We start from the raw sequence: 13548 nt of genomic DNA, 5'->3' as shown, positions 1-13548 counted from the left end.
CCATTCAGTAAGCGTTTGCAATAAAGCATGAATTATTCCTAAACGCTTTCCATATTTCCCCACTTTGCAGCCATAATTCTATTCCAGTGGCTCCCCTGTATGAAATCTAATATTGTCTTTCCCATTTCCTAGTTTGCGCTGTTTGTTTCATATTGTTTGTGCTCCTAAACATTTTGTGTCTCTGATTTATTCATTCATTTCTTTGTCGCCTTGTATTGCATCTTCTTTATTACGTTTATATTCATTGCTATCTTAATCTCTTTCAATATTTGCCGATGTTTTTGTTTTCACGTACATTTATCACGTTACCTTCTAAGTTTGTAAAAAATAACTGCTTATGCAAAAGCAATTACTTACAACGGCTTTGTTTCGATCCTTATCTTGTGGACATAAGTGATGGAACACTGTTTTGTCCTATTTTACTTTATATCAGATTATCTCGTGATTGCATCTATGCTTATGCAAATTCGATTACGTAGTTCGTTTGTTGTACTACATTCCAGGTGTTTTTGAAAGCGCAGTCAGGAATTGGTTTATTGTGTCATGAATTAAAATTCCTTGCTCTACGATCTTTAAATAAGAATTTTAGCCTAAAAAGTTATGGCATCATTCTACTTCTCCCAAATGCAAACTTAGTCATTTCGGCAGCTCGTTCATTAGAGCTTAATGCACTAAAAGCAACCTTATGAAAAATTAAAAACTGCTCCGCATATCTCATAATTTGCGTTGCAATGAAAACAGCATTGGCAAAGAGCTACTCAACTTTTTTCACTCTCGTCTGAACATTTCTGAATTTGAGTAGAATAAAAAAGATTTTTACCAGGTGATGATATTACTTCCTTAACCCTAGCTCCATGTCTATTTTAGGAATCTTTGATTGCGTCCCCATCATCGGCGCCTGAACTAATTATGTTCTTTAAATAGCTATGGGAAGCGTCTGTTTTTTGTCGAAAAACTTTCCTTTTAAACTTTTTTGTCTGTCTTTTCAAACTGATTGGAACATTGCAAGAATTTTAAAGGGAAACCAAAAATAAACTCGTTTAAGTTATGTACATTGGATCCTGATTATTCAGAGATATAGTTGTATTTATAATCTCGTTGACCATTCAAAATTGCTGAATTTCATCAGTCCCAAATAAGTTATGAATTTTCTCATATTGTAGTCCTACCCTTCGAACCCCTAACATAACAATGTCATGTCCTTTTTGATTACTGCGTTGGAAAAATAAGTTATTTATTACGTGCCCCAAAAACGTCCCTAGCCACAACAATTATGAATGCCGCTGCACCCAAATCAGATATGATTTAACTGCATCAAGTCACGCTTGTGTCAACGTCCTGTTTATATCATTATTTTGCTGTTTTAGAGTCTAGGACGATGTCATATTCAACTTCATAGCCTGAAAGGTCTAATAAAGAAATATGGCTCACTGATTGATCTCTTCGAGATAGACGTAAAGCAAACTCGTATAAATGAGTTCGTATAGGCAAGCCTAAAATCAGAATGTTATCGCTCAGTTTATAGAAAGGCATATCTGCAGACTTCAATTCAAATTACGACACGACGTCCAACGTTTAGTTACATCATTGCCAAGAAAAATATTTCGTGGAAACTGTTATTTCATAAATGAAAAATTGCGCAATTGAGACAGCCACCGTCGTTGCTACAGTTTGAAATCTTGATACTGGTGTGTTGGTCGACATCCTTAAATCATGTGATATCATCATAGATCCGTCAAGTTAAAAAGTCTACGCCTGTAATTACTCTACCAACCATACCATGTCTATAAGGGGAGCCAAAGTTCCTTCCATTTAATTGGTAGGGGAGTCAAATGTGTGTTATGACATGTAAGTTGTCGATGTGAAATATGTGCCGGGAACCTGTCAGTTTTGTTTATGGGACACAGGTGGGGACGTATGGTACTGGAATTGGTGGTTCAAGGGGTTTGGGTGTAACGATTTTGAATAATTGAATGTTATATGTTATCATAAGTGTTTTAAAGATCTTCATCGGAGTACACTTCCTTGTTGTTATGTTTTTGCTACTATCGAAGTCTGTCGATCCTTTCCAATGGCAGTCTCTTCACAATTCTGTCTCCGTCACGTATGTAACGTGTCTCTAAATTTAATTCGATATTGGGATTTCATGTAGTTCTTACCCACTTTCTTTTAGTTCATGAGTCATGAAATGATTCCTCCAATCAGTTACTTACTAAGTCATGTCTTTGTTATTTCTTAGCAATGCCAATTTATTCCTCATATTCTCCTTAACAGCTTCAAGCTCAACAACCATTTCTCTTTACCCTATCAACAAAATCATATATCATACTCCTACTTCATCCACGTGCTATAGTTCAACAAACTCGTACAATTGTGCGTGGTCTAAAGTAAACAGTGGCACGCGCACCTAATCTTGTTTCGTTCTGTCAGCGCTTGTACGACGTAATGCGTTTTTATAACGTCTCTGTTTAGTTTTACATGATTTGGTTCAGGGCTGGCAGTTTGAACAGTTTTTTTTTGTTCATTTCACGGATGACCTCCTAAGTCTAAATAAAATTGATAGATAAGTCGCTATTTTCATCGTAGATGACAAAATCATCATCATCTTTCGGTCGCATGTTTTCTCCTTCCACACTGTCCTACAGGTATAGTTTTGTTTGATCCATTTACGATTCAGAATCATTGAATGAATTCTGACAATCCTACATTTGGTTTACAGTGGAAACTGTTCCTATTCCGTCATTATTTTTGTCTCGTTGAACGATAAGTAGGGTGTTTATGTTAAAGTATGGTATTACTATTACTATTTAAGATAATGTTATTGAATAATTGCGAATAGGAAGTCTAAGTTAAAAGTAAAATATCACATGTGAAATGATATTATAAAAGTTATTAAATCAGTTTATGGCTTAACTGTAATAAATTTTAAAAAATATGGCATAATTATTTTTTGAAGAACCAACTTTAATTCGTGGCCGACACATATCATGTTCGTACATCTACATACATTATTACAGAAAGTCATTATCAAACAGCAAACCCAAAAACCGTTTTGGACTACAAAGACATGAAGAGTAAACTCACGAACCATGTAATGATAGGCAAAGATGATGCTCCTCAAACATTTGTACATTCGGTCATTGACCTAGCCGAAGCTATAAATCAAGAAACTAACATAAATGTTCCATGAACAGCCCAAACCTTGGAAAACAAAACGTCTAGCGGAGATGTCATAACGTAAAATCTCCTAAGAACGTAACGCGCGAAAATGCGGGTGTTCGGGGGACGAGGAATTTCACTAGATCCACCTTAAACCTAGAACTCGCCCTTTCGAAATAAAATCACCAATCAATCTAGAACAATTCTTGACAGATAAGTTTTGATTTGACAGAACCCGAACATCTCGTTAGTTTTAGTAACCGATCACGCCTACCGTATGTTGCTTGACCTACAAGAAGCCGCCTGACCTATCTTCCTTATGGCATCTCCGCTATCTTCCCTTCCTCTTAGGCCCAAACAGATTCGCAAGACTGTATGACAGAAGTCATTGCTGATCTCATGTTCAACGACCGTTGAAACGAGCCCAAATCGTTGCAAAAAGTATTTAATCGTCACGCCTCTGACTCTTGAGTTAAGGAGTATTCTTCTTTTGTTTCTTGAAAGTTATCAATGACTGAGGAGTGGATATAATGGTCTGATGTAATGATGAACTTTGAATTATGACATTATGTGATATCATGTCTGTTTTGCTGTAAGGGGTATACAGAGATGTGGCTATGGTACTCACAAAGGTTGGAATTCCATTTTTAGACATAAACTTGTTAATGGCGACCTATATGGACACTATAGTTCTCATGAAAATAATTGCATCGACTAAAGAAATCTTCAATACATTTTTGTTGATCTAGAAGTCTATTGTCTTCTAACTACTAGTATTATTGCTTTATTTGGGTTTATGCCTAGACTAACGCCGTATGCCTATCTAGCGTAGTACTTAACTTTCGCTAATAGTTATTTAGTAGTTCAATTACCCATGAACCGTTCTAACACAAACCTCAAATATACCATCCCATTAGACGGTTACAATTACGTTTACGTTAACGACTTGTGCACACACCTCGGCCTCGGGTTTACAGAACCTCGGTTACACAATTTCGCGTCTACAGACTTGCAAGTTTACGTTCCGAGCCAAAGAGAACAAAATGACTAGCAGAGGTTCGATAACGGAACTCCTCTAGGAATGTAGCGCGCCAAAATGCGTACGAGGAACGTTACCGTTTTCGCCCTTATACGCCTTCTTTGGACCTGACTATTTTTTTTAATACCAAATATCGTTGACATATGTATCAAGGAATCCGAACGCCTCGTCAGTTCACTCTTAACTGACCGTTTTGGTCATGCCCACCGTACACATTTGACTTAGAAGAAGGCGGCTGACCTACTTGCATTATAGCATCTCCGGTCATGTTTCCTTGCTCCGTGTTTAAACCAAACAGTTTATATTGGCGGGGTGAAGCGATGAAATGGTTTTATTTCAGGTTATTTAGATGCAACGAGTTATGACTGGGTCAAAATGTGGTGTGATATGATTTTGTGGTTGCGGAATATGTAAACTTTGGTTTATTTCAAGAGTTTGAAGTATTCTCATTAGTTTTATAAGTTTGCTGTGATCTAGTGCCCCAGTAACCGTTCCATGGGAATTAAGATTATGAAGCTTGAAAGTATTTGTGGACTCCACAGCAACAAATCTTTTATCAATATTACTTGATTTCTCTTCAGGGTTCTTTCCAATATCACGACTTTTCCGCTAGTCGCGTCATCTCTAAGGTTATCTTGTTTCAGCATTTAGGATAGAACGATTAAGAGGTGACTCCGGACTCATTACATCTTGAAACTTTTCGCCCGTAAAAAGCCGACATCCTCATAGCATTGGAGGAGTTTTATTGGATATTTTTATTAGACTTGTAAAGCTAACTTGCAGCCGTGTCACAATTGTCAATGTCTTTGACACAGATTTTTCGAACATTTCCTCAAACACAGGAGTCATTAGATATTTTATGACATCAGATAAACCCAAAAATAGGCCGCCACCTGTCCTTCCGTATGTGTAATAAATATGAGATTAAATCTGTGGCAGTATAACATTATATTGCACCATCAATTCTTGCAGTTGAAGCTGTGTTTATAACCTTACTCTTCTACCTTATAACAGGACGTCCTGTTTTATATTTGCTTACACTATCTAAAGCAAATAATTCCTTATGTTCCATAGTTTATGCAATTTCATAAAAGCCTTCCCATTATTTATTCATTACCACAATACTTGTCTTACGATTGTCTGCACATAGTGGGTCGCCGTAGTTCTTCCATGATGTAATCTAACCTATTATAGTACTATCTATACTATCCATCTTTGTTCAAACTTCAAACAAACACGGCTGGACCGTATTATAGGACTTTTTCTCAAGAATTTGTATTGTTTTCAGTTACTAGCTCAGTCTTGACAAACATCGTAATAGTCAGAGACTCGACCTTTGCTAGAGCGATCATAGTGAATGTTATGACTACGCTTCCTAGTAACAAATAATGATCACCAAATTCACCGTCAAAGACCTCGAAATTCCCATTCGCGAAAGCTTGCTTCTCCCAAGGCCTAAAGGCTCCTTTAGCCAACTCTAGCTTTGCCCCTAACAAGGCCCAGCCGGGTCATTGACTTTTATAGCATCACTTACACGGTACGGTGACGATGCGACGTGCGATTTTCATAATAACTGGGTCAGCTGTATGGAAGTAAACAAATTGTCGTTATTGTCAGTTGATGTGTTTGTTTTGTATAGAGTTTCTCTTTTAAAGGTTGTATCAGTTCTGGTTTATGTAATAGTACCTATACAAGTGAGTTTAATGGTCATCAGCGTAAATGACGAGGCATTTAGTGAGGAATCTCTTGGTATGATTTTTCTTGCTATATTTACTACATTATGTTAAGTGACAAATTTCTCTTTAGATGTACTTAAATACCTAGATATTGTTTTCGGTATATACCTTGATGATTTGTAGAGGTTTTCATAGAAGAATTACTAACATCTTTAATCCGCGCCATCCATCCAAAAAGTATGTACCAAAATCTACAAGTCTAGATAAAAACCCAAAACAAGGCAAAACAACCTTTTAAAACAAAAGTGGCATCTTCCTACTCCGCTGTCGTATCGTAAAGCGTAACGGCTGTCGCGTGACACTCAGATATTATTACGGCTGAACTAGCTTTAGCCGTCAATTATGACCCTTGGGCCTTGAGACCGGGATATGGAAGGGTCTATCCTACCCTTTCGGATCTTTCTTTGGCCTTGGCAACTACTTTATATGACTTTAACATGTTCTTTAGTAATAAATGCACGAGGCTTGGATGTAGGATTTGTGTAGTAAATGTTTAATGTGAGATCGTGTCGTGCTCGTGTCGGTTGTAGTAAAGCTTTTATTTTCTTAGAACATGGAGGATCTTGTCTTAGTTTAAAGAAATCTTTTGAAAGAAGTAAGAACGGTGCATCATTATGGGTTTACAAAATATAATACTTACGTTCACTTTAAAATGTAAGTTCGATACAGTATTACTCTTCATTATCAGGTTATAAGGGACGCAAACCGGTCTGGTAATATGGATGACCCTTGCAGATATACCTACACCCGAACTAGAATGTTATTATCACACTCTTGAGTGTGATTGATTTAACCGATCACCAAACAATCATCCTTACACGTTTGGTTCCACTGCATAACCTGTCCACCGTCCATGGAAGTACACTCCATCATCATCGTGTCGTCATCGTATCGTCCTCTCTAAACGCGTAGCATGTGACACAAACATTATCGCGCTTCAAGAGCTTTCGGACTGTCCGAACCGTGGCTACATGAGTGCGTTCCATATTGAAGGGTTGGATCCCCCTTCCCTAAGAGTACAAACACACTGCAAACTTTTAGTCGGCCGATAGTTAGTTTGGGCTCATAAATCAGTATTTTATTTTTATTTTATTTGAAAGGAATAACAATGCGTCAAAATGATGCGCGGATGCCCCTCAAACTGAAGGGCAAAATTTACAAATCTGTCATTAAACCTGTCGTCCTGTATGGATCGGAGTGTTGGGCATTGAAAAAGAGGGATGAGAAGAGAGTGCATGTAGCAGAAATGAGAATGCTGAGATGGATGTGTGGTGTTACAAGAATGGATAAAGTGAGGAATGATTACATTAGAGGAAGTCTGAAAGTAGCGCCAGTTACAGAAAAGATGAGAAGTAGAAGATTGTCGTGGTATGGGCATGTAATGAGGAGGGATGATACGCATGCAACAAAGTGTGTGCTAAGTATGAATGTAGATGGATGGAGAGGAAGAGGAAGACCTAAGAAAAGATGGATGGATTACCTGAAAGATGATATGAATAGGAAGGGAGTGAGTGTCAGTATGACGAGTGACAGGGGAAAATGGAAGAAAATGACATATTGCGCCGACCCCAAGTAAAATTTGGGAACAGGGCAGGAGAAAGAAGAAGAAGAAAGGAATAACAATATATTAACAATTAATTAATTAATTAATAACAGTATATTACACGGTAGGCACGCAATATAGAGCTTATTATAAATTTATACTCAACTCGTTATCAATAGATTATAATACAGAACAGCTAGCTATTAATGGAATACATTGAAAAGACATAAGTATGAAGAAGAATGGAAATGCTCACGTAAGAATAGATCAGATGAGATCGTAGATCAGATATTTGTCCGGTATCAGACAGACTAAAAACTTTGATTGAATTCACGATTTTCAAACAAATAATAATTCAAACCACCGGGCCAACAGTCGGCCGATTGTTTAGTCTGTGGTATATGCGTAGGCTAAGAGGGTTAATTGTTCGAATCAAAAATAGAATTTCCCCCAGTAGGAGTATTTCTGGCTTGTATTAAGTAATTAATGTGGTTTTGTATATTTGGTCCTTTGGTTCAGCTTTCAATGGAAAGGTGTTGCTGGGTTCTATTTGAAAGTGATGTTTAACAAATAAGGCCTTTCATCTTTCAGCGTTTTATGATGGAGTTATTTTTGATTTATTAATTTTGCCTGTGTAAAGGTCCTTTGAGCTCCTTTCTGTTTATGAAACATTGGTGTATTTGTGGTATAATTGGTATGTGCAGGGCCTTAATTGTTTTTGAGTAGGCAAATTGTGTAGATATTTCTGTGTGATGGTAGGATGCATTATACATCTTTCTGATGTTGTTGCGATGGTCTTGATTATCTTGTACGCTATTATTTTTTACAGAAACATAATAACTATGACGGCAATAAAATTTAGTACACCTAAAAATACAACAACGTCTAAACATTTTATCCAAATAAGAAGACTATTTACTTATCTAATTACTCAGTATAGTTCAGCATCCCACACAATAATCACCCATAGCAACTTACTTAAAAGTCCTACACTAGTAACTCTTGCACAACAAGCCATAAACTTCTTCTTAAAAGGTTTGCTACACTTAGAAAAGAGGTTACTGACCGCTGCCACGGCTATAAGCCTTTTATACAACCTTCTTATACATACCTATATGGAACCTTTGACACATGTTTCAATAGACCCCTCTCAGTTGATCGGGTTCACCTATAATTACGCCACAGATCCTAAATCAACAGAGATTAGGGGTCATACTAATATTAGCAACAGTTTTATGAGTATGAGGTCTTCTATCAAGGATTGTCGAGTAAAGTAAGTGTACTTTTGGTTTTGCTGGGCTTTGGGAGGGTTTGTAAATATAGACGTATTATATTAGTTGTGTTGAAGATGATATGACCGAAAAGGATAATACCTACATAAAAAGTACGGAAGTAGACATGCAGCGTAAAGCTCCAATGAAATAAGGATGAGGGCAGTCGATCAGTGAATGATTTGTAATGTTTCTGAGTCTTAAAGGTTGGCTATGTTTTTGGAGTACATATTCCGTACCAGACAAACAAACAACTTTCTACTTTTGATACCCTAAACAGGGATGACGGTCAACAGCTGATAACATTTGAAAAACTGATAAAAGCATTTACATACAACTTTGTTGATAGTTCTCACGGGTCACAAATTCGTTTGACAAATGTATGTCGCACTAGATGACAAGCTGTCCGTCATATTATTGGATTACAATTTGGAGAACATACAATTTTTAATGATTGGGGAGCCATAGATATAAGACTTTTAGATTTTAGATCAAGATGGTTGATGCTATTACGATTAATTACGAACTTGTTAAAAGTAATTTGACAAAAATGTGCTTGTTTCACAAAAATAAGGGGATTGCAATACATGTGTAGATAAACCTAGTTTTCTTCAAAGGCGTAGTATTACAAGAGGCTTAGGAACATCGGAACATGGACAAATCCAACGGCTGTAGTCTCCGGTTCAGCGGCGCTAGCTTCAGTGTATAGCTGCCTTGATAATAAAGGTTAACAAATACATTGAATACGAACAAAAACTTCTTGCAATTCATTCTAAGCGGTAAGTCAATCACCGTTACGAAGTGAATTGTTTTATTATTGTTTCGATATTGTGTTGCTAAAGTTTCACTATTCATCATCATCATCATCTCTGCCATAGGACACCATCCAGTACCATATAATATCATCCTCTGCTGAATATAGGTCCATTGACTACCAAAGAGGCGATTACTCTATATAGGTAGATACTAGACTTCCGTCCTCTGTTAAATATACGCATTGACTTCCAAAGAGGCGGTTGGTTTGTCTCGGCTGTGATACCAGACTTTTTCAATGTTAAAATTTCAGTCATTTAAGTGAAATTCTACGCTGATTTGATATACTTTGTATACAAGCGGGATCCCTACCTGGCTGGTTTTGTTTTAAGGTTGTTGCTTAGGTCTGCAATATTAAAAGTTTTTTTTTTGTCGTTGGCATTACGTTGATATCGGTCAGACAGATGTCTGTAGAATCCTGATTTTGAAAAAAAAAAAGACTGGTAAAACAATCTCGCTTGGTCAGATTTCTATAACAGCAACAAACATTTCGAAGATTTTAGACGTTGATTCAGCAAAAACTCTGGCTGATGTGCGTAATTGTTTGTAGCTTTTAAGTTTTCTTCAACGTCCAGTTTTTATAGAAAATTCTTCTGCTTGCAATTAACAGACTCATAAATTAGTTTCTAGAAGCTTTGAGCTTTTTGGAAGAATCTAATCTTCAAATAGATTAATGAGATTTAGAAGGATAACATCTTAATCAAATTACCATTATATCTGAAGACCTAAACGATTGCGTCTTAATTCTGATTGAGTTTGATTACGCCCACGGGAAAACAATCTTCGTACAAAACATCGTAGGCGTATGATATTATTATCAGGTCTGCCCACGCTTCTTTTATTTTTAGCTGTAGGTTATTAATTCTATTTAGGGAAACGATTGTTTAATTTGTTCTTGTGGAGGCACAATTCGTTTACAGCGAAAATAAATCAATGTGCTTCCCCGCTCATCATTCTTCTGCCCTTACACAAATTTTACTTGTGTGTCTTCTTTCATCTGAGTAGCTACATAGCTGTATCAAATGACGTATTTTTGAGCGTACCTACCGCCAAGCGCCTACCTATCTCATAATTTCAGGTGATTTTCATAAAACTGGGTATTGTGTTAGATTGAAACTCACCTAAGGACTAAGGACATTTTTTCCCAGGCATTAACTACTGCTACACGATATGAGTAAATTGGTAACGTGGGAAACGATTAAACTTGCATGCTCCGTGCTTATCGGTCTCTTAAACGTTTACAACCTATTTGTGACGTACTTGCGGATAATGTGATCAAGCAAATCAATTGCTTTCATTTTTTTTACAATCAATATTCAAGTCTAGTCTTTCTTAATGTCTTAATAGTCTGCAGTCATTAACATTCATAACTTCATTTGCAATCAACGATGACCGAATTGTTCCATCGTCCCCATTTGCGAATCTGATTGTTCCCAATTTTTTTGTTTCGCATACAATTCGATTAAACCCAATGAATAGTTGAGTGAGCACGTCATCTTCATTTTAGTTAATGTAATCAATGAAAAGGTCGTTATTATAATGAATTTATTGTTTTGTTCGTAGATTTTATTAGAAGTGATTTGGCGTTTTGTAGTGTTGAATGGAATTTTATTGACGATGTTAAGGGCAAGTCAAGGCATATTAAATGGAACCTTGAAATGACTTGGTATATTGCTTTTTGATTAGTGTTTTGGACAATTGAAGGTCTTCAGTGAATTACTGATTAATTTACCGAAATAGGCAATCATCTCACTGTAAAAACATGCTCAGATTTAATTAATAAATAACTGAACTCAGTTTTTGTAAGACTATAGTCTTTTCAAAGTATTATTGAGGATATACACTTAGGTACAATAGTTAATTTAAAGTCTATTGATATTAAAACATTACCTAGGTATTGTGTGATTTTTATTTACCCTGTCAATCAAGGAGTTGATTAGTATTTCATCTTCGCATACAAGTTCTTTTGAATACTTTTTCCTTATGAAATAAGAAACCAGTTTTGCATAGTCCGATACACAAGGATCTATCTTTTTTCGTTATTTTTTACCTACAACATTATGAAGTCTAATTTTGTAAACTGATACGTCATCCTGAGGATTTATCTTAACACAAATTTTTTGAGCACTTCTATTACAAAAATTGTGCTTTTGATTTTGACATATTTTCATTTAACACACCAGAATTAAATCGGCATTTACATGTCCTTTTGCATCTGCAGCTTCTTCGGCAGAAAAATGATTCTCAAAACAGACGGTTTAAGTAACTAAACAAGTTCATCCTTCATGTGTACAGTGAAACAATTACCATCTATCCGTTCACCTGTACTCACAAATTGCTCCCGTCCGTCCATTCAGTGACCACCTTGAGATACATTTCGGCTTCTTTAAGGGAATGTCGATTTTGGGATTTAGGTCATAAAGTTGAAAATTGAGTTGAAGGTTTTATGAATTAGGAAGACTCACTTTAACTGGAATTTGGGTATTTATTATAGTGCTTGGTATAGTTGGAACTAAGGGAGAAGAACTACTAAAACAAAAGCAAATTCCATAAAGCCTCCTTAGTCTTTAGAGGCTTATCTTCCTATCTTTGATAGATAAAGACTTAAGCTTGTGGCACATTATAGCAGCACCGCAACAGCACGGCTGCAGCACGGCGTCGCCTCGAATCAAGACTACGGCTAGCTGCCAGCGCGCCAACCACGCGCTGTCCGCTCGCCGTCGGCGCGCCGTCCGCTCGCCGTTGGCGCGCCGGCCGCGCGCCGGCCGCGAGGTGTAAGCTTGCTGTCACCGCAAACTCAATATTATTTTAAGACGACTGTCTTCTCTGCAAGATCGTAGGATTCTGGCGGATATGGTTCTGCTTTTCAAGATAGTGAACGGTCAAACATGCACTCCCGAACTGCTTGAACAGATCAAATTAGACGTTCCTCGCGGGTGTCGGGTGAGATCGGTTAGGGCACGTAGTACATTTGTGAGTAAAAGCTGTCGTACAAACCTGGGACGCTCCGCTCCCCTTAATAGGATGATGGTCACTTACAATAAGATCAGTGCCAGTAATCAAGATGCTGACATTGATATCTTTTCGGATGCTCTCTCCCAATTTCGCTCTAAAATTATAAAAGAAGGATTGATTCGTAGTTCTCACTGATCTCCCATCAATAAATATTGTTAATTAAGTTTTTTTTTATGGTTGGATCTCGTTAATTTTATTGATTTATTACTTGATTTAATTTTGTTTAATTTAATTGTCTAATTTATCAAATTTTGTATTATTTTATTTTAATTTCTTAATTGTATAGTTTATGTTTTAGTTACTTTTAATTTTATTTTATTGATTTAAGTTATTTACAGCCGACCACGCTATTATCTGAGAGCGCTGTGCACGCCTGTAAGTGATTTATTTACACAGAACTATCAATTCTATACTAATATCTGCGTAGCATTTGTAAATAAGTTGTTGGTGTGCCTTGTAATTTAATAAATTTAATAAATTTAATAAATAAATTTAATAAATTATGATTGATGTTATGATTGAACACGACGTAATGACGTTGTTTCGCTGCCGGCTCGGAGTCGGCGCGCAATTAGCACGCCGTCGGCGCGCTGTACGCATGAGGACCGCTCGCTTGCAGCACGCGGGCGGCGAGTCGAGTTGTGTGGAAGCGGCAAGCACGCTGACTGCTCGCCGTTGGCTTTTTCATATTGACATTACGAAATATATTATAATATACACGATTTAATGCTCTAAATTGAATGACAACTTAAATGCTGGTGTGGAGCCGTGCTGTTGCGGTGCCGCTATAATGTGCCATAACCTTTAGTCCTAAAAGTAGTACCATTATATTATTGTCCATCGTAAAACTAACTATAGAAAAACATGACTTACTGCGCAGGGTAAATTGTTTTTTCCTATGTAGAAGACTAAAAATCTTTATTTTTTGACTTATTTATTTGCATAGTTGTGAGAATGGATTCTTAAGAGATA

At 36.8% G+C, this 13548-nt stretch overlaps 1 protein-coding gene across 5 annotated transcripts in view; it reads left to right on the top strand.

The window, feature by feature from the left end:
• The window catches only part of LOC124642218, a 148101-nt gene that overhangs the window by 63450 nt on the left and 71103 nt on the right, over window positions 1–13548 (top strand). The window lies entirely within an intron of this gene.

The sequence above is a fragment of the Helicoverpa zea genome, chromosome 24 (genome assembly GCF_022581195.2).
Source record: "Helicoverpa zea isolate HzStark_Cry1AcR chromosome 24, ilHelZeax1.1, whole genome shotgun sequence".
Lineage (NCBI taxonomy): Eukaryota > Metazoa > Arthropoda > Insecta > Lepidoptera > Noctuidae > Helicoverpa > Helicoverpa zea.
Note: the sequence above shows the minus strand (reverse complement) of the source record. Positions and strands in the feature narration are given on the sequence as shown.